Raw genomic sequence first — 22,903 nt, 5'->3', positions numbered from 1 at the left:
GGCTATAGCCCATACCGTACGGCATACTATAGCACGCCGTTTTTCATCATTTTTGAGGATTTGAAAAAAATGAAAAAAAAACAAAACATGGGTTATAGCCCATCGTTTTTTGAATTTTTGAATTTTTTTTTAACCTCGTTTTTCATCATTTTTGACCATGGGCTATAGCCCATACCGTACGGCATACTATAGCACGCCGTTTTTCATCATTTTTGAGGATTTGAAAAAAAACAAAAAAAAACAAAACATGGGTTATAGCCCATCGTTTTTTGAATTTTTGAAAAAAAAAATTTACCTCGTTTTTCATCATTTTTGACCATGGGCTATAGCCCATACCGTACGGCATACTATAGCACGCCGTTTTTCATCATTTTTGAGGATTTTAAAAAAATGAAAAAAAAAAAAAAAACATGGGTTATAGCCCATCGTTTTTTGAATTTTTGATTTTTTTTTTTAACCTCGTTTTTCATCATTTTTGACTATGGGCTATAGCCCATATCGTACGGCATACTATAGCATGCCATTTTTCATAATTTTTGAGGATTTGAAAAAAAAAAAAAAAAAAAAAAAACATGGGTTATAGCCCATCGTTTTTTGAAATTTTGAAAAAAAAAATTACCTCGTTTTTCATCATTTTTGACCATGGGCTATAGCCCATACCGTACGGCATACTATAGCACGCCGTTTTTCATCATTTTTGAGGATTTGAAAAAAATGAAAAAAAAAACAAACATGGGTTATAGCCCATCGTTTTTTGAATTTTTGAAAAAAAAAAATTACCTCGTTTTTCATCATTTTTGACCATGGGCTATAGCCCATACCGTACGGCATACTATAGCACGCCGTTTTTCATCATTTTTGAGGATTTGAAAAAAATGAAAAAAAAAAAAACATGGGTTATAGCCCATCGTTTTTTGAATTTTTGAAAAAAAAAAATTACCTCGTTTTTCATCATTTTTGACCATGGGCTATAGCCCATACCGTACGGCATACTATAGCACGCCGTTTTTCATCATTTTTGAGGATTTGAAAAAAATGAAAAAAAAAAAAAACATGGGTTATAGCCCATCGTTTTTTGAATTTTTGATTTTTTTTTTTTTAGCTCACAGCCTCAGCCTGATGACCTCAAAAGTCTCATGTCTCCCCTGAGCCATAGGCAGTTGCTTTGGCTTAGTGGTTAAGATGTTGGCCTTCAGTGCAGGTGACCTGTGTTCGATTCCTGGGTGTTACACTCTGATGAACGTGATTCTATGTTCAACTCTTGATTCTTTCAACTTTACTATCTGAAGGCTAACATACAAAAGATCGCTTCAACAGTACAAAGAGGCAGATGTTACTGAGTGATGGTGTAGTAGGGGTTATTCCGCACAGAGAGTTCATTTTCAAATCCCACTCTTCCTAGTTTAATGCTAGTTATTGAGCTTCATTTACTGCTACTCTAGCAGTGGCTCACAAAACTCTAATTGTCGTAGTGGTTAAGATGTTGGCTTTCCACGTGGGAGACCAGGGTTCGATTCCCGGCTGTTACACTATCATACAAAAGAAGACCTCAACAGCGCTAAGAAACATCTGATTAATATGATGCTGTGTTATTTAAACTTTACGAACTGAAGGCTAACGAACAAAAGATCACTTCAAAATTACCAGGAGACTTTGCCTGAGAGTGTCTGACTGATGGTGCAGTGGTCTAATCATCAGGCTTTCAGTACAGACATTCCATGTTCAAGGCCTGTTCCTCCCACAGCTCAATGCTGCAGTAATTTGAACTTTTCAAGGCTTGAATAAAAAATAAAAACTCAAAAGCACCAGGAGAAATCTCCTGAATGCCCCAAGGTGCCTTGGCTCAATGGTGTGATTCAAAAAATGAAAAAAATGAAAAAAAAAAAAACATGGGTTATAGCCCATCGTTTTTTGAATTTTTGAAAAAAAAAATTACCTCATTTTTCATCATTTTTGACCATGGGCTATAGCCCATACCGTACGGCATACTATAGCACGCCGTTTTTCATCATTTTTGAGGATTTGAAAAAAATGAAAAAAAAACAAAACATGGGTTATAGCCCATCGTTTTTTGAATTTTTGAAAAAAAAAATTACCTCGTTTTTCATCATTTTTGACCATGGGCTATAGCCCATACCGTACGGCATACTATAGCACGCCGTTTTTCATCATTTTTGAGGATTTGAAAAAAATGAAAAAAAAACAAAACATGGGTTATAGCCCATCGTTTTTTGAATTTTTGAATTTTTTTTTAACCTCGTTTTTCATCATTTTTGACCATGGGCTATAGCCCATACCGTACGGCATACTATAGCACGCCGTTTTTCATCATTTTTGAGGATTTGAAAAAAAACAAAAAAAAACAAAACATGGGTTATAGCCCATCGTTTTTTGAATTTTTGAAAAAAAAAATTTACCTCGTTTTTCATCATTTTTGACCATGGGCTATAGCCCATACCGTACGGCATACTATAGCACGCCGTTTTTCATCATTTTTGAGGATTTTAAAAAAATGAAAAAAAAAAAAAAAACATGGGTTATAGCCCATCGTTTTTTGAATTTTTGATTTTTTTTTTTAACCTCGTTTTTCATCATTTTTGACTATGGGCTATAGCCCATATCGTACGGCATACTATAGCATGCCATTTTTCATAATTTTTGAGGATTTGAAAAAAAAAAAAAAAAAAAAAAAACATGGGTTATAGCCCATCGTTTTTTGAAATTTTGAAAAAAAAAATTACCTCGTTTTTCATCATTTTTGACCATGGGCTATAGCCCATACCGTACGGCATACTATAGCACGCCGTTTTTCATCATTTTTGAGGATTTGAAAAAAATGAAAAAAAAAACAAACATGGGTTATAGCCCATCGTTTTTTGAATTTTTGAAAAAAAAAAATTACCTCGTTTTTCATCATTTTTGACCATGGGCTATAGCCCATACCGTACGGCATACTATAGCACGCCGTTTTTCATCATTTTTGAGGATTTGAAAAAAATGAAAAAAAAAAAAACATGGGTTATAGCCCATCGTTTTTTGAATTTTTGAAAAAAAAAAATTACCTCGTTTTTCATCATTTTTGACCATGGGCTATAGCCCATACCGTACGGCATACTATAGCACGCCGTTTTTCATCATTTTTGAGGATTTGAAAAAAATGAAAAAAAAAAAAAACATGGGTTATAGCCCATCGTTTTTTGAATTTTTGATTTGTTTTTTTTTAGCTCACAGCCTCAGCCTGATGACCTCAAAAGTCTCATGTCTCCCCTGAGCCATAGGCAGTTGCTTTGGCTTAGTGGTTAAGATGTTGGCCTTCAGTGCAGGTGACCTGTGTTCGATTCCTGGGTGTTACACTCTGATGAACGTGATTCTATGTTCAACTCTTGATTCTTTCAACTTTACTATCTGAAGGCTAACATACAAAAGATCGCTTCAACAGTACAAAGAGGCAGATGTTACTGAGTGATGGTGTAGTAGGGGTTATTCCGCACAGAGAGTTCATTTTCAAATCCCACTCTTCCTAGTTTAATGCTAGTTATTGAGCTTCATTTACTGCTACTCTAGCAGTGGCTCACAAAACTCTAATTGTCGTAGTGGTTAAGATGTTGGCTTTCCACGTGGGAGACCAGGGTTCGATTCCCGGCTGTTACACTATCATACAAAAGAAGACCTCAACAGCGCTAAGAAACATCTGATTAATATGATGCTGTGTTATTTAAACTTTACGAACTGAAGGCTAACGAACAAAAGATCACTTCAAAATTACCAGGAGACTTTGCCTGAGAGTGTCTGACTGATGGTGCAGTGGTCTAATCATCAGGCTTTCAGTACAGACATTCCATGTTCAAGGCCTGTTCCTCCCACAGCTCAATGCTGCAGTAATTTGAACTTTTCAAGGCTTGAATAAAAAATAAAAACTCAAAAGCACCAGGAGAAATCTCCTGAATGCCCCAAGGTGCCTTGGCTCAATGGTGTGATTCAAAAAATGAAAAAAATGGAAAAAAAACAAAACATGGGTTATAGCCCATCGTTTTTTGAATTTTTGAAATTTTTTTTAACCTCGTTTTTCATCATTTTTGACCATGGGCTATAGCCCATACCGTACGGCATACTATAGCACGCCGTTTTTCATCATTTTTGAGGATTTGAAAAAAAACAAAAAAAAACAAAACATGGGTTATAGCCCATCGTTTTTTGAATTTTTGAAAAAAAAAATTTACCTCGTTTTTCATCATTTTTGACCATGGGCTATAGCCCATACCGTACGGCATACTATAGCACGCCGTTTTTGATCATTTTTGAGGATTTTAAAAAAAATGAAAAAAAAAAAAAAAACATGGGTTATAGCCCATCGTTTTTAGAATTTTTGAAAAAAAAAATTACCTCGTTTTTCATCATTTTTGACCATGGGCTATAGCCCATACCGTACGGCATACTATAGCACGCCGTTTTTCATCATTTTTGAGGATTTGAAAAAAATGAAAAAAAAACAAAACATGGGTTATAGCCCATCGTTTTTTGAATTTTTGAATTTTTTTTTAACCTCGTTTTTCATCATTTTTGACCATGGGCTATAGCCCATACCGTACGGCATACTATAGCACGCCGTTTTTCATCATTTTTGAGGATTTGAAAAAAAACAAAAAAAAACAAAACATGGGTTATAGCCCATCGTTTTTTGAATTTTTGAAAAAAAAAATTTACCTCGTTTTTCATCATTTTTGACCATGGGCTATAGCCCATACCGTACGGCATACTATAGCACGCCGTTTTTGATCATTTTTGAGGATTTTAAAAAAATGAAAAAAAAAAAAAAAACATGGGTTATAGCCCATCGTTTTTAGAATTTTTGAAAAAAAAAATTACCTCGTTTTTCATCATTTTTGACCATGGGCTATAGCCCATACCGTACGGCATACTATAGCACGCCGTTTTTCATCATTTTTGAGGATTTGAAAAAAATGAAAAAAAAACAAAACATGGGTTATAGCCCATCGTTTTTTGAATTTTTGAATTTTTTTTTAACCTCGTTTTTCATCATTTTTGACCATGGGCTATAGCCCATACCGTACGGCATACTATAGCACGCCGTTTTTCATCATTTTTGAGGATTTGAAAAAAAACAAAAAAAAACAAAACATGGGTTATAGCCCATCGTTTTTTGAATTTTTGAAAAAAAAGATTTACCTCGTTTTTCATCATTTTTGACCATGGGCTATAGCCCATACCGTACGGCATACTATAGCACGCCGTTTTTCATCATTTTTGAGGATTTTAAAAAAATGAAAAAAAAAAAAAAAACATGGGTTATAGCCCATCGTTTTTTGAATTTTTGATTTTTTTTTTTAACCTCGTTTTTCATCATTTTTGACTATGGGCTATAGCCCATATCGTACGGCATACTATAGCATGCCATTTTTCATAATTTTTGAGGATTTGAAAAAAACAAAAAACAAAAAAAAACATGGGTTATAGCCCATCGTTTTTTGAAATTTTGAAAAAAAAAATTACCTCGTTTTTCATCATTTTTGACCATGGGCTATAGCCCATACCGTACGGCATACTATAGCACGCCGTTTTTCATCATTTTTGAGGATTTGAAAAAAATGAAAAAAAAAACAAACATGGGTTATAGCCCATCGTTTTTTGAATTTTTGAAAAAAAAAAATTACCTCGTTTTTCATCATTTTTGACCATGGGCTATAGCCCATACCGTACGGCATACTATAGCACGCCGTTTTTCATCATTTTTGAGGATTTGAAAAAAATGAAAAAAAAAAAAACATGGGTTATAGCCCATCGTTTTTTGAATTTTTGAAAAAAAAAATTACCTCGTTTTTCATCATTTTTGACCATGGGCTATAGCCCATACCGTACGGCATACTATAGCACGCCGTTTTTCATCATTTTTGAGGATTTGAAAAAAATGAAAAAAAAAAAAAACATGGGTTATAGCCCATCGTTTTTTGAATTTTTGATTTTTTTTTTTTTAGCTCACAGCCTCAGCCTGATGACCTCAAAAGTCTCATGTCTCCCCTGAGCCATAGGCAGTTGCTTTGGCTTAGTGGTTAAGATGTTGGCCTTCAGTGCAGGTGACCTGTGTTCGATTCCTGGGTGTTACACTCTGATGAACGTGATTCTATGTTCAACTCTTGATTCTTTCAACTTTACTATCTGAAGGCTAACATACAAAAGATCGCTTCAACAGTACAAAGAGGCAGATGTTACTGAGTGATGGTGTAGTAGGGGTTATTCCGCACAGAGAGTTCATTTTCAAATCCCACTCTTCCTAGTTTAATGCTAGTTATTGAGCTTCATTTACTGCTACTCTAGCAGTGGCTCACAAAACTCTAATTGTCGTAGTGGTTAAGATGTTGGCTTTCCACGTGGGAGACCAGGGTTCGATTCCCGGCTGTTACACTATCATACAAAAGAAGACCTCAACAGCGCTAAGAAACATCTGATTAATATGATGCTGTGTTATTTAAACTTTACGAACTGAAGGCTAACGAACAAAAGATCACTTCAAAATTACCAGGAGACTTTGCCTGAGAGTGTCTGACTGATGGTGCAGTGGTCTAATCATCAGGCTTTCAGTACAGACATTCCATGTTCAAGGCCTGTTCCTCCCACAGCTCAATGCTGCAGTAATTTGAACTTTTCAAGGCTTGAATAAAAAATAAAAACTCAAAAGCACCAGGAGAAATCTCCTGAATGCCCCAAGGTGCCTTGGCTCAATGGTGTGGAGCGCTTGACCCGTTGCCTCTGCTACAGACAGTTGGCAGGTTCAAGTCCCATGTCATGACGTCAAGGTGCTGGGAAGGACCATCGGGAGACGGTGCTCTCTCCCCCTGTTTCCTGAGATGTAACGGTTGGGGCTTATGTCTGAAAGAACCCTGTCCAGCTAACCTTTTACCATGAAAATGTCGATTAAAAAAAAGGTGAAAATTATAAAACAAATATACTATAGTGTGTAGGTTTTTCACTGTCAAAAGTCAAGAAAATGACATTGCCATTGTCCAGGATTATAATCGGGCTCCAGTGTGCAAATACACAGACTATCCTGTCAGATGATGTACCAAAATGCATTGCTATTTTATTTTTAAACGTTTGACCTAATTCTCATCTGTAAAACCTTACATGGACAGGGTTCTTTCAAACATAACCCCCGACCGTTACATCTCAGGAAACAGGGGGAGAGAGCACCGTCTCCCGATGGTCCTTCCCAGCACCTTGACGTCATGACATGGGACTTGAACCTGCCAACTGTCTGTAGCAGAGGCAACGGGTCAAGCGCTCCACACCATTGAGCCAAGGCACCTTGGGGCATTCAGGATATTTCTCCTGGTGCTTTTGAGTTAAACAGAGCTAGAATGTTTAAACAGTACTGCTTCGGATCATGTTAAAAGCACCATCGTCCCCGAGGTGGATTCGAACCAACAACCTCTTGGTTTACAGCCAAGCGCACTAGTCCACAGCTCCACACAAGGCTGTTGAGTGTTGAAGCAAAAGTGTGTGTATTGAATATGGATTCGGAGTCCCAGGGGCTTTACTATCTGAAGGCTAACATACAAAAGATCGCTTCAACAGTACAAAGAGGCAGATGTTACTGAGTGATGGTGTAGTAGGGGTTATTCAGCACAGAGAGTTCATGTTCAAATCCCACTCTTCCTAAAGTTTAATGCTAGAGTTATTGAGCTTCATTTACTGCTATTCTAGCAGTGGCTCACAGCCTCAGCCTCCTTTTAACCTCGTTTTTCATCATTTTTGACCATGGGCTATAGCCCATACCGTACGGCATACTATAGCACGCCGTTTTTCATCATTTTTGAGGATTTGAAAAAAATGAAAAAAAAAAAAACATGGGTTATAGCCCATCGTTTTTTGAATTTTTGAAAAAAAGAATTAACCTCGTTTTTCATCATTTTTGACCATGGGCTATAGCCCATACCGTACGGCATACTATAGCACGCCGTTTTTCATCATTTTTGAGGATAAAAAAAAAAAAAAAAAACATGGGTTATAGCCCATCGTTTTTTGAATTTTTGAATTTTTTTTTAACCTCGTTTTTCATCATTTTTGACCATGGGCTATAGCCCATATCGTACGGCATACTATAGCACGCCGCTTTTCATCATTTTTGAGGATTTGAAAAAAAAGAAAAAAAAAAAAACATGGGTTATAGCCCATCGTTTTTTGAATTTTTGAAAAAAAAAATTACCTCGTTTTTCATCATTTTTGACCATGGGCTATAGCCCATACCGTACGGCATACTATAGCACGCCGTTTTTCATAAATTTTGAGGATTTGAAAAAAATGAAAAAAAAAAAAAACATGGGTTATAGCCCATCGTTTTTTGAATTTTTGATTTTTTTTTTTTAGCTCACAGCCTCAGCCTGATGACCTCAAAAGTCTCATGTCTCCCCTGAGCCATAGGCAGTTGCTTTGGCTTAGTGGTTAAGATGTTGGCCTTCAGTGCAGGTGACCTGTGTTCGATTCCTGGGTGTTACACTCTGATGAACGTGATTCTATGTTCAACTCTTGATTCTTTCAACTTTACTATCTGAAGGCTAACATACAAAAGATCGCTTCAACAGTACAAAGAGGCAGATGTTACTGAGTGATGGTGTAGTACGGGTTATTCCGCACAGAGAGTTCATTTTCAAATCCCACTCTTCCTAAAGTTTAATGCTAGTAATTGAGCTTCATTTACTGCTATTCTAGCAGTGGCTCACAAAACTCTAATTGTCGTAGTGGTTAAGATGTTGGCTTTCCACGTGGGAGACCAGGGTTCGATTCCCGGCTGTTACACTATCATACAAAAGAAGACCTCAACAGCGCTAAGAAACATCTGATTAATATGATGCTGTGTTATTTAAACTTTACGAACTGAAGGCTAACGAACAAAAGATCACTTCAAAATTACCAGGAGACTTTGCCTGAGAGTGTCTGACTGATGGTGCAGTGGTCTAATCATCAGGCTTTCAGTACAGACATTCCATGTTCAAGGCCTGTTCCTCCCACAGCTCAATGCTGCAGTAATTTTAACTTTTCAAGGCTTGAATAAAAAATAAAAACTCAAAAGCACCAGGAGAAATCTCCTGAATGCCCCAAGGTGCCTTGGCTCAATGGTGTGGAGCGCTTGACCCGTTGCCTCTGCTACAGACAGTTGGCAGGTTCAAGTCCCATGTCATGACGTCAAGGTGCTGGGAAGGACCATCGGGAGACGGTGCTCTCTCCCCCTGTTTCCTGAGATGTAACGGTTGGGGCTTATGTCTGAAAGAACCCTGTCCAGCTAACCTTTTACCATGAAAATGTCGATTAAAAAAAAGGTGAAAATTATAAAACAAATATACTATAGTGTGTAGTTTTTTCATTGTCAAAAGTCAAGAAAATGACATTGCCATTGTCCAGGATTATAATCGGGCTCCAGTGTGCAAATACACAGACTATCCTGTCAGATGATGTACCAAAATGCATTGCTATTTTATTTTTAAACGTTTGACCTAATTCTCATCTGTAAAACCTTACGTGGACAGGGTTCTTTCAAACATAACCCCCGACCGTTACATCTCAGGAAACAGGGGGAGAGAGCACCGTCTCCCGATGGTCCTTCCCAGCACCTTGACGTCATGACATGGGACTTGAACCTGCCAACTGTCTGTAGCAGAGGCAACGGGTCAAGCGCTCCACACCATTGAGCCAAGGCACCTTGGGGCATTCAGGATATTTCTCCTGGTGCTTTTGAGTTAAACAGAGCTAGAATGTTTAAACAGTACTGCTTCGGATCATGTTAAAAGCACCATCGTCCCCGAGGTGGATTCGAACCAACAACCTCTTGGTTTACAGCCAAGCGCACTAGTCCACAGCTCCACACAAGGCTGTTGAGTGTTGAAGCAAAAGTGTGTGTATTGAATATGGATTCGGAGTCCCAGGGGCTTTACTATCTGAAGGCTAACATACAAAAGATCGCTTCAACAGTACAAAGAGGCAGATGTTACTGAGTGATGGTGTAGTAGGGGTTATTCAGCACAGAGAGTTCATGTTCAAATCCCACTCTTCCTAAAGTTTAATGCTAGAGTTATTGAGCTTCATTTACTGCTATTCTAGCAGTGGCTCACAGCCTCAGCCTCAGCCTCCTTTTAACCTCGTTTTTCATCATTTTTGACCATGGGCTATAGCCCATACCGTACGGCATACTATAGCACGCCGTTTTTCATCATTTTTGAGGATTTGAAAAAAAAAAAAAAAAAAAAAACATGGGTTATAGCCCATCGTTTTTTGAATTTTTGAAAAAAAGAATTAACCTCGTTTTTCATCATTTTTGACCATGGGCTATAGCCCATACCGTACGGCATACTATAGCACGCCGTTTTTCATCATATTTGAGGATTTAAAAAAAAAAAAAAAACATGGGTTATAGCCCATCGTTTTTTGAATTTTTGATTTTTTTTTTAACCTCGTTTTTCATCATTTTTGACCATGGGCTATAGCCCATATCGTACGGCATACTATAGCACGCCGTTTTTCATCATTTTTGAGGATTTGAAAAAAATGAAAAAAAAAAAACATGGGTTATAGCCCATCGTTTTTTGAATTTTTGAAAAAAAAAATTACCTCGTTTTTCATCATTTTTGACCATGGGCTATAGCCCATACCGTACGGCATACTATAGCACGCCGTTTTTCATCATTTTTGAGGATTTGAAAAAAATGAAAAAAAAACAAAACATGGGTTATAGCCCATCGTTTTTTGAATTTTTGAATTTTTTTTTTAACCTCGTTTTTCATCATTTTTGACCATGGGCTATAGCCCATACCGTACGGCATACTATAGCACGCCGTTTTTCATCATTTTTGAGGATTTGAAAAAAAAGAAAAAAAAAAAAACATGGGTTATAGCCCATCGTTTTTTGAATTTTTGAAAAAAAAAATTACCTCGTTTTTCATCATTTTTGACCATGGGCTATAGCCCATACCGTACGGCATACTATAGCACGCCGTTTTTCATAAATTTTGAGGATTTGAAAAAAATGAAAAAAAAAAAAAACATGGGTTATAGCCCATCGTTTTTTGAATTTTTGATTTTTTTTTTTTAGCTCACAGCCTCAGCCTGATGACCTCAAAAGTCTCATGTCTCCCCTGAGCCATAGGCAGTTGCTTTGGCTTAGTGGTTAAGATGTTGGCCTTCAGTGCAGGTGACCTGTGTTCGATTCCTGGGTGTTACACTCTGATGAACGTGATTCTATGTTCAACTCTTGATTCTTTCAACTTTACTATCTGAAGGCTAACATACAAAAGATCGCTTCAACAGTACAAAGAGGCAGATGTTACTGAGTGATGGTGTAGTACGGGTTATTCCGCACAGAGAGTTCATTTTCAAATCCCACTCTTCCTAAAGTTTAATGCTAGTAATTGAGCTTCATTTACTGCTATTCTAGCAGTGGCTCACAAAACTCTAATTGTCGTAGTGGTTAAGATGTTGGCTTTCCACGTGGGAGACCAGGGTTCGATTCCCGGCTGTTACACTATCATACAAAAGAAGACCTCAACAGCGCTAAGAAACATCTGATTAATATGATGCTGTGTTATTTAAACTTTACGAACTGAAGGCTAACGAACAAAAGATCACTTCAAAATTACCAGGAGACTTTGCCTGAGAGTGTCTGACTGATGGTGCAGTGGTCTAATCATCAGGCTTTCAGTACAGACATTCCATGTTCAAGGCCTGTTCCTCCCACAGCTCAATGCTGCAGTAATTTTAACTTTTCAAGGCTTGAATAAAAAATAAAAACTCAAAAGCACCAGGAGAAATCTCCTGAATGCCCCAAGGTGCCTTGGCTCAATGGTGTGGAGCGCTTGACCCGTTGCCTCTGCTACAGACAGTTGGCAGGTTCAAGTCCCATGTCATGACGTCAAGGTGCTGGGAAGGACCATCGGGAGACGGTGCTCTCTCCCCCTGTTTCCTGAGATGTAACGGTTGGGGCTTATGTCTGAAAGAACCCTGTCCAGCTAACCTTTTACCATGAAAATGTCGATTAAAAAAAAGGTGAAAATTATAAAACAAATATACTATAGTGTGTAGTTTTTTCATTGTCAAAAGTCAAGAAAATGACATTGCCATTGTCCAGGATTATAATCGGGCTCCAGTGTGCAAATACACAGACTATCCTGTCAGATGATGTACCAAAATGCATTGCTATTTTATTTTTAAACGTTTGACCTAATTCTCATCTGTAAAACCTTACGTGGACAGGGTTCTTTCAAACATAACCCCCGACCGTTACATCTCAGGAAACAGGGGGAGAGAGCACCGTCTCCCGATGGTCCTTCCCAGCACCTTGACGTCATGACATGGGACTTGAACCTGCCAACTGTCTGTAGCAGAGGCAACGGGTCAAGCGCTCCACACCATTGAGCCAAGGCACCTTGGGGCATTCAGGATATTTCTCCTGGTGCTTTTGAGTTAAACAGAGCTAGAATGTTTAAACAGTACTGCTTCGGATCATGTTAAAAGCACCATCGTCCCCGAGGTGGATTCGAACCAACAACCTCTTGGTTTACAGCCAAGCGCACTAGTCCACAGCTCCACACAAGGCTGTTGAGTGTTGAAGCAAAAGTGTGTGTATTGAATATGGATTCGGAGTCCCAGGGGCTTTACTATCTGAAGGCTAACATACAAAAGATCGCTTCAACAGTACAAAGAGGCAGATGTTACTGAGTGATGGTGTAGTAGGGGTTATTCAGCACAGAGAGTTCATGTTCAAATCCCACTCTTCCTAAAGTTTAATGCTAGAGTTATTGAGCTTCATTTACTGCTATTCTAGCAGTGGCTCACAGCCTCAGCCTCAGCCTCCTTTTAACCTCGTTTTTCATCATTTTTGACCATGGGCTATAGCCCATACCGTACGGCATACTATAGCACGCCGTTTTTCATCATTTTTGAGGATTTGAAAAAAAAAAAAAAAAAAAAAACATGGGTTATAGCCCATCGTTTTTTGAATTTTTGAAAAAAAGAATTAACCTCGTTTTTCATCATTTTTGACCATGGGCTATAGCCCATACCGTACGGCATACTATAGCACGCCGTTTTTCATCATATTTGAGGATTTGAAAAAAAAAAAAAAACATGGGTTATAGCCCATCGTTTTTTGAATTTTTGATTTTTTTTTTAACCTCGTTTTTCATCATTTTTGACCATGGGCTATAGCCCATATCGTACGGCATACTATAGCACGCCGTTTTTCATCATTTTTGAGGATTTGAAAAAAATGAAAAAAAAAAAACATGGGTTATAGCCCATCGTTTTTTGAATTTTTGAAAAAAAAAATTACCTCGTTTTTCATCATTTTTGACCATGGGCTATAGCCCATACCGTACGGCATACTATAGCACGCCGTTTTTCATCATTTTTGAGGATTTGAAAAAAATGAAAAAAAAACAAAACATGGGTTATAGCCCATCGTTTTTTTAATTTTTGAATTTTTTTTTTAACCTCGTTTTTCATCATTTTTGACCATGGGCTATAGCCCATACCGTACGGCATACTATAGCACGCCGTTTTTCATCATTTTTGAGGATTTGAAAAAAAACAAAAAAAAACAAAACATGGGTTATAGCCCATCGTTTTTTGAATTTTTGAAAAAAAAAATTAACCTTGTTTTTCATCATTTTTGACCATGGGCTATAGCCCATACCGTACGGCATACTATAGCACGCCGTTTTTCATCATTTTTGAGGATTTTAAAAAAATGAAAAAAAGAAAAAAAAACATGGGTTATAGCCCATCGTTTTTTGAATTTTTGATTTTTTTTTTTAACCTCGTTTTTCATCATTTTTGACTATGGGCTATAGCCCATATCGTACGGCATACTATAGCACGCCATTTTTCATAATTTTTGAGGATTTGAAAAAAAAAAAAAAAAAAAACATGGGTTATAGCCCATCGTTTTTTGAAATTTTGAAAAAAAAAATTACCTCGTTTTTCATCATTTTTGACCATGGGCTATAGCCCATACCGTACGGCATACTATAGCACGCCGTTTTTCATCATTTTTGAGGATTTGAAAAAAATGAAAAAAAAAACAAACATGGGTTATAGCCCATCGTTTTTTGAATTTTTGAAGAAAAAAAAATTACCTCGTTTTTCATCATTTTTGACCATGGGCTATAGCCCATACCGTACGGCATACTATAGCACGCCGTTTTTCATCATTTTTGAGGATTTGAAAAAAATGAAAAAAAAAAAAACATGGGTTATAGCCCATCGTTTTTTGAATTTTTGAAAAAAAAAAATTACCTCGTTTTTCATCATTTTTGACCATGGGCTATAGCCCATACCGTACGGCATACTATAGCACGCCGTTTTTCATCATTTTTGAGGATTTGAAAAAAATGAAAAAAAAAAAAAACATGGGTTATAGCCCATCGTTTTTTGAATTTTTGATTTTTTTTTTTTTAGCTCACAGCCTCAGCCTGATGACCTCAAAAGTCTCATGTCTCCCCTGAGCCATAGGCAGTTGCTTTGGCTTAGTGGTTAAGATGTTGGCCTTCAGTGCAGGTGACCTGTGTTCGATTCCTGGGTGTTACACTCTGATGAACGTGATTCTATGTTCAACTCTTGATTCTTTCAACTTTACTATCTGAAGGCTAACATACAAAAGATCGCTTCAACAGTACAAAGAGGCAGATGTTACTGAGTGATGGTGTAGTAGGGGTTATTCCGCACAGAGAGTTCATTTTCAAATCCCACTCTTCCTAGTTTAATGCTAGTTATTGAGCTTCATTTACTGCTATTCTAGCAGTGGCTCACAAAACTCTAATTGTCGTAGTGGTTAAGATGTTGGCTTTCCACGTGGGAGACCAGGGTTCGATTCCCGGCTGTTACACTATCATACAAAAGAAGACCTCAACAGCGCTAAGAAACATCTGATTAATATGATGCTGTGTTATTTAAACTTTACGAACTGAAGGCTAACGAACAAAAGATCACTTCAAAATTACCAGGAGACTTTGCCTGAGAGTGTCTGACTGATGGTGCAGTGGTCTAATCATCAGGCTTTCAGTACAGACATTCCATGTTCAAGGCCTGTTCCTCCCACAGCTCAATGCTGCAGTAATTTGAACTTTTCAAGGCTTGAATAAAAAATAAAAACTCAAAAGCACCAGGAGAAATCTCCTGAATGCCCCAAGGTGCCTTGGCTCAATGGTGTGGAGCGCTTGACCCGTTGCCTCTGCTACAGACAGTTGGCAGGTTCAAGTCCCATGTCATGACGTCAAGGTGCTGGGAAGGACCATCGGGAGACGGTGCTCTCTCCCCCTGTTTCCTGAGATGTAACGGTTGGGGCTTATGTCTGAAAGAACCCTGTCCAGCTAACCTTTTACCATGAAAATGTCGATTAAAAAAAAGGTGAAAATTATAAAACAAATATACTATAGTGTGTAGGTTTTTCACTGTCAAAAGTCAAGAAAATGACATTGCCATTGTCCAGGATTATAATCGGGCTCCAGTGTGCAAATACACAGACTATCCTGTCAGATGACGTCCCAAAATGCATTGCTATTTTATTTTTAAACGTTTGACCTAATTCTCATCTGTAAAACCTTACATGGACAGGGTTCTTTCAAACATAACCCCCGACCATTACATCTCAGGAAACAGGGGGAGAGAGCACCGTCTCCCGATGGTCCTTCCCAGCACCTTGACGTCATGACATGGGACTTGAACCTGCCAACTGTCTGTAGCAGAGGCAACGGGTCAAGCGCTCCACACCATTGAGCCAAGGCACCTTGGGGCATTCAGGATATTTCTCCTGGTGCTTTTGAGTTAAACAGAGCTAGAATGTTTAAACAGTACTGCTTCGGATCATGTTAAAAGCACCATCGTCCCCGAGGTGGATTCGAACCAACAACCTCTTGGTTTACAGCCAAGCGCACTAGTCCACAGCTCCACACAAGGCTGTTGAGTGTTGAAGCAAAAGTGTGTGTATTGAATATGGATTCGGAGTCCCAGGGGCTTTACTATCTGAAGGCTAACATACAAAAGATCGCTTCAACAGTACAAAGAGGCAGATGTTACTGAGTGATGGTGTAGTAGGGGTTATTCAGCACAGAGAGTTCATGTTCAAATCCCACTCTTCCTAAAGTTTAATGCTAGAGTTATTGAGCTTCATTTACTGCTATTCTAGCAGTGGCTCACAGCCTCAGCCTCCTTTTAACCTCGTTTTTCATCATTTTTGACCATGGGCTATAGCCCATACCGTACGGCATACTATAGCACGCCGTTTTTCATCATTTTTGAGGATTTGAAAAAAATGAAAAAAAAAAAACCATGGGTTATAGCCCATCGTTTTTTGAATTTTTGAAAAAAAAAATTAACCTCGTTTTTCATCATTTTTGACCATGGGCTATAGCCCATACCGTACGGCATACTATAGCACGCCGTTTTTCATCATTTTTGAGGATAAAAAAAAACAAAAAAAACATGGGTTATAGCCCATCGTTTTTTGAATTTTTGAATTTTTTTTTAACCTCGTTTTTCATCATTTTTGACCATGGGCTATAGCCCATATCGTACGGCATACTATAGCACGCCGTTTTTCATCATTTTTGAGGATTTGAAAAAAATGAAAAAAAAAAAACATGGGTTATAGCCCATCGTTTTTTGAATTTTTGAAAAAAAAAATTACCTCGTTTTTCATCATTTTTGACCATGGGCTATAGCCCATACCGTACGGCATACTATAGCACGCCGTTTTTCATAAATTTTGAGGATTTGAAAAAAATGAAAAAAAAAAAAAACATGGGTTATAGCCCATCGTTTTTTGAATTTTTGATTTTTTTTTTTTAGCTCACAGCCTCAGCCTGATGACCTCAAAAGTCTCATGTCTCCCCTGAGCCATAGGCAGTTGCTTTGGCTTAGTGGTTAAGATGTTGGCCTTCAGTGCAGGTGACCTGTGTTCGATTCCTGGGTGTTACACTCTGATGAACGTGATTCTATGTTCAACTCTTGATTCTTTCAACTTTACTATCTGAAGGCTAACATACAAAAGATCGCTTCAACAGTACAAAGAGGCAGATGTTACTGAGTGATGGTGTAGTACGGGTTATTCCGCACAGAGAGTTCATTTTCAAATCCCACTCTTCCTAAAGTTTAATGCTAGTAATTGAGCTTCATTTACTGCTATTCTAGCAGTGGCTCACAAAACTCTAATTGTCGTAGTGGTTAAGATGTTGGCTTTCCACGTGGGAGACCAGGGTTCGATTCCCGGCTGTTACACTATCATACAAAAGAAGACCTCAACAGCGCTAAGAAACATCTGATTAATATGATGCTGTGTTATTTAAACTTTACGAACTGAAGGCTAACGAACAAAAGATCACTTCAAAATTACCAGGAGACTTTGCCTGAGAGTGTCTGACTGATGGTGCAGTGGTCTAATCATCAGGCTTTCAGTACAGACATTCCATGTTCAAGGCCTGTTCCTCCCACAGCTCAATGCTGCAGTAATTTGAACTTTTCAAGGCTTGAATAAAAAATAAAAACTCAAAAGCACCAGGAGAAATCTCCTGAATGCCCCAAGGTGCCTTGGCTCAATGGTGTGGAGCGCTTGACCCGTTGCCTCTGCTACAGACAGTTGGCAGGTTCAAGTCCCATGTCATGACGTCAAGGTGCTGGGAAGGACCATCGGGAGACGGTGCTCTCTCCCCCTGTTTCCTGAGATGTAACGGTTGGGGCTTATGTCTGAAAGAACCCTGTCCAGCTAACCTTTTACCATGAAAATGTCGATTAAAAAAAAGGTGAAAATTATAAAACAAATATACTATAGTGTGTAGGTTTTTCACTGTCAAAAGTCAAGAAAATGACATTGCCATTGTCCAGGATTATAATCGGGCTCCAGTGTGCAAATACACAGACTATCCTGTCAGATGACGTCCCAAAATGCATTGCTATTTTATTTTTAAACGTTTGACCTAATTCTCATCTGTAAAACCTTACATGGACAGGGTTCTTTCAAACATAACCCCCGACCATTACATCTCAGGAAACAGGGGGAGAGAGCACCGTCTCCCGATGGTCCTTCCCAGCACCTTGACGTCATGACATGGGACTTGAACCTGCCAACTGTCTGTAGCAGAGGCAACGGGTCAAGCGCTCCACACCATTGAGCCAAGGCACCTTGGGGCATTCAGGATATTTCTCCTGGTGCTTTTGAGTTAAACAGAGCTAGAATGTTTAAACAGTACTGCTTCGGATCATGTTAAAAGCACCATCGTCCCCGAGGTGGATTCGAACCAACAACCTCTTGGTTTACAGCCAAGCGCACTAGTCCACAGCTCCACACAAGGCTGTTGAGTGTTGAAGCAAAAGTGTGTGTATTGAATATGGATTCGGAGTCCCAGGGGCTTTACTATCTGAAGGCTAACATACAAAAGATCGCTTCAACAGTACAAAGAGGCAGATGTTACTGAGTGATGGTGTAGTAGGGGTTATTCAGCACAGAGAGTTCATGTTCAAATCCCACTCTTCCTAAAGTTTAATGCTAGAGTTATTGAGCTTCATTTACTGCTATTCTAGCAGTGGCTCACAGCCTCAGCCTCCTTTTAACCTCGTTTTTCATCATTTTTGACCATGGGCTATAGCCCATACCGTACGGCATACTATAGCACGCCGTTTTTCATCATTTTTGAGGATTTGAAAAAAATGAAAAAAAAAAAACCATGGGTTATAGCCCATCGTTTTTTGAATTTTTGAAAAAAAAAATTAACCTCGTTTTTCATCATTTTTGACCATGGGCTATAGCCCATACCGTACGGCATACTATAGCACGCCGTTTTTCATCATTTTTGAGGATAAAAAAAAACAAAAAAAACATGGGTTATAGCCCATCGTTTTTTGAATTTTTGAATTTTTTTTTAACCTCGTTTTTCATCATTTTTGACCATGGGCTATAGCCCATATCGTACGGCATACTATAGCACGCCGTTTTTCATCATTTTTGAGGATTTGAAAAAAATGAAAAAAAAAAAACATGGGTTATAGCCCATCGTTTTTTGAATTTTTGAAAAAAAAAATTACCTCGTTTTTCATCATTTTTGACCATGGGCTATAGCCCATACCGTACGGCATACTATAGCACGCCGTTTTTCATAAATTTTGAGGATTTGAAAAAAATGAAAAAAAAAAAAAACATGGGTTATAGCCCATCGTTTTTTGAATTTTTGATTTTTTTTTTTTAGCTCACAGCCTCAGCCTGATGACCTCAAAAGTCTCATGTCTCCCCTGAGCCATAGGCAGTTGCTTTGGCTTAGTGGTTAAGATGTTGGCCTTCAGTGCAGGTGACCTGTGTTCGATTCCTGGGTGTTACACTCTGATGAACGTGATTCTATGTTCAACTCTTGATTCTTTCAACTTTACTATCTGAAGGCTAACATACAAAAGATCGCTTCAACAGTACAAAGAGGCAGATGTTACTGAGTGATGGTGTAGTACGGGTTATTCCGCACAGAGAGTTCATTTTCAAATCCCACTCTTCCTAAAGTTTAATGCTAGTAATTGAGCTTCATTTACTGCTATTCTAGCAGTGGCTCACAAAACTCTAATTGTCGTAGTGGTTAAGATGTTGGCTTTCCACGTGGGAGACCAGGGTTCGATTCCCGGCTGTTACACTATCATACAAAAGAAGACCTCAACAGCGCTAAGAAACATCTGATTAATATGATGCTGTGTTATTTAAACTTTACGAACTGAAGGCTAACGAACAAAAGATCACTTCAAAATTACCAGGAGACTTTGCCTGAGAGTGTCTGACTGATGGTGCAGTGGTCTAATCATCAGGCTTTCAGTACAGACATTCCATGTTCAAGGCCTGTTCCTCCCACAGCTCAATGCTGCAGTAATTTGAACTTTTCAAGGCTTGAATAAAAAATAAAAACTCAAAAGCACCAGGAGAAATCTCCTGAATGCCCCAAGGTGCCTTGGCTCAATGGTGTGGAGCGCTTGACCCGTTGCCTCTGCTACAGACAGTTGGCAGGTTCAAGTCCCATGTCATGACGTCAAGGTGCTGGGAAGGACCATCGGGAGACGGTGCTCTCTCCCCCTGTTTCCTGAGATGTAACGGTTGGGGCTTATGTCTGAAAGAACCCTGTCCAGCTAACCTTTTACCATGAAAATGTCGATTAAAAAAAAGGTGAAAATTATAAAACAAATATACTATAGTGTGTAGGTTTTTCACTGTCAAAAGTCAAGAAAATGACATTGCCATTGTCCAGGATTATAATCGGGCTCCAGTGTGCAAATACACAGACTATCCTGTCAGATGATGTACCAAAATGCATTGCTATTTTATTTTTAAACGTTTGACCTAATTCTCATCTGTAAAACCTTACATGGACAGGGTTCTTTCAAACATAACCCCCGACCGTTACATCTCAGGAAACAGGGGGAGAGAGCACCGTCTCCCGATGGTCCTTCCCAGCACCTTGACGTCATGACATGGGACTTGAACCTGCCAACTGTCTGTAGCAGAGGCAACGGGTCAAGCGCTCCACACCATTGAGCCAAGGCACCTTGGGGCATTCAGGATATTTCTCCTGGTGCTTTTGAGTTAAACAGAGCTAGAATGTTTAAACAGTACTGCTTCGGATCATGTTAAAAGCACCATCGTCCCCGAGGTGGATTCGAACCAACAACCTCTTGGTTTACAGCCAAGCGCACTAGTCCACAGCTCCACACAAGGCTGTTGAGTGTTGAAGCAAAAGTGTGTGTATTGAATATGGATTCGGAGTCCCAGGGGCTTTACTATCTGAAGGCTAACATACAAAAGATCGCTTCAACAGTACAAAGAGGCAGATGTTACTGAGTGATGGTGTAGTAGGGGTTATTCAGCACAGAGAGTTCATGTTCAAATCCCACTCTTCCTAAAGTTTAATGCTAGAGTTATTGAGCTTCATTTACTGCTATTCTAGCAGTGGCTCACAGCCTCAGCCTCCTTTTAACCTCGTTTTTCATCATTTTTGACCATGGGCTATAGCCCATACCGTACGGCATACTATAGCACGCCGTTTTTCATCATTTTTGAGGATTTGAAAAAAATGAAAAAAAAAAAAACATGGGTTATAGCCCATCGTTTTTTGAATTTTTGAAAAAAAGAATTAACCTCGTTTTTCATCATTTTTGACCATGGGCTATAGCCCATACCGTACGGCATACTATAGCACGCCGTTTTTCATCATTTTTGAGGATAAAAAAAAAAAAAAAAACATGGGTTATAGCCCATCGTTTTTTGAATTTTTGAATTTTTTTTTAACCTCGTTTTTCATCATTTTTGACCATGGGCTATAGCCCATATCGTACGGCATACTATAGCACGCCGTTTTTCATCATTTTTGAGGATTTGAAAAAAATGAAAAAAAAAAAAACATGGGTTATAGCCCATCGTTTTTTGAATTTTTGAAAAAAAAAATTACCTCGTTTTTCATCATTTTTGACCATGGGCTATAGCCCATACCGTACGGCATACTATAGCACGCCGTTTTTCATAAATTTTGAGGATTTGAAAAAAATGAAAAAAAAAAAAAAACATGGGTTATAGCCCATCGTTTTTTGAATTTTTGATTTTTTTTTTTTAGCTCACAGCCTCAGCCTGATGACCTCAAAAGTCTCATGTCTCCCCTGAGCCATAGGCAGTTGCTTTGGCTTAGTGGTTAAGATGTTGGCCTTCAGTGCAGGTGACCTGTGTTCGATTCCTGGGTGTTACACTCTGATGAACGTGATTCTATGTTCAACTCTTGATTCTTTCAACTTTACTATCTGAAGGCTAACATACAAAAGATCGCTTCAACAGTACAAAGAGGCAGATGTTACTGAGTGATGGTGTAGTACGGGTTATTCCGCACAGAGAGTTCATTTTCAAATCCCACTCTTCCTAAAGTTTAATGCTAGTAATTGAGCTTCATTTACTGCTATTCTAGCAGTGGCTCACAAAACTCTAATTGTCGTAGTGGTTAAGATGTTGGCTTTCCACGTGGGAGACCAGGGTTCGATTCCCGGCTGTTACACTATCATACAAAAGAAGACCTCAACAGCGCTAAGAAACATCTGATTAATATGATGCTGTGTTATTTAAACTTTACGAACTGAAGGCTAACGAACAAAAGATCACTTCAAAATTACCAGGAGACTTTGCCTGAGAGTGTCTGACTGATGGTGCAGTGGTCTAATCATCAGGCTTTCAGTACAGACATTCCATGTTCAAGGCCTGTTCCTCCCACAGCTCAATGCTGCAGTAATTTTAACTTTTCAAGGCTTGAATAAAAAATAAAAACTCAAAAGCACCAGGAGAAATCTCCTGAATGCCCCAAGGTGCCTTGGCTCAATGGTGTGGAGCGCTTGACCCGTTGCCTCTGCTACAGACAGTTGGCAGGTTCAAGTCCCATGTCATGACGTCAAGGTGCTGGGAAGGACCATCGGGAGACGGTGCTCTCTCCCCCTGTTTCCTGAGATGTAACGGTTGGGGCTTATGTCTGAAAGAACCCTGTCCAGCTAACCTTTTACCATGAAAATGTCGATTAAAAAAAAGGTGAAAATTATAAAACAAATATACTATAGTGTGTAGTTTTTTCATTGTCAAAAGTCAAGAAAATGACATTGCCATTGTCCAGGATTATAATCGGGCTCCAGTGTGCAAATACACAGACTATCCTGTCAGATGATGTACCAAAATGCATTGCTATTTTATTTTTTAACGTTTGACCTAATTCTCATCTGTAAAACCTTACGTGGACAGGGTTCTTTCAAACATAACCCCCGACCGTTACATCTCAGGAAACAGGGGGAGAGAGCACCGTCTCCCGATGGTCCTTCCCAGCACCTTGACGTCATGACATGGGACTTGAACCTGCCA

The sequence above is a fragment of the Protomyctophum parallelum genome (genome assembly GCF_964188405.1).
Source record: "Protomyctophum parallelum genome assembly, chromosome: 18".
Taxonomy (NCBI): domain Eukaryota; kingdom Metazoa; phylum Chordata; class Actinopteri; order Myctophiformes; family Myctophidae; genus Protomyctophum; species Protomyctophum parallelum.
The sequence above is the reverse complement of the archived record's forward strand: the minus strand, read 5'-3'. Positions refer to the sequence as shown.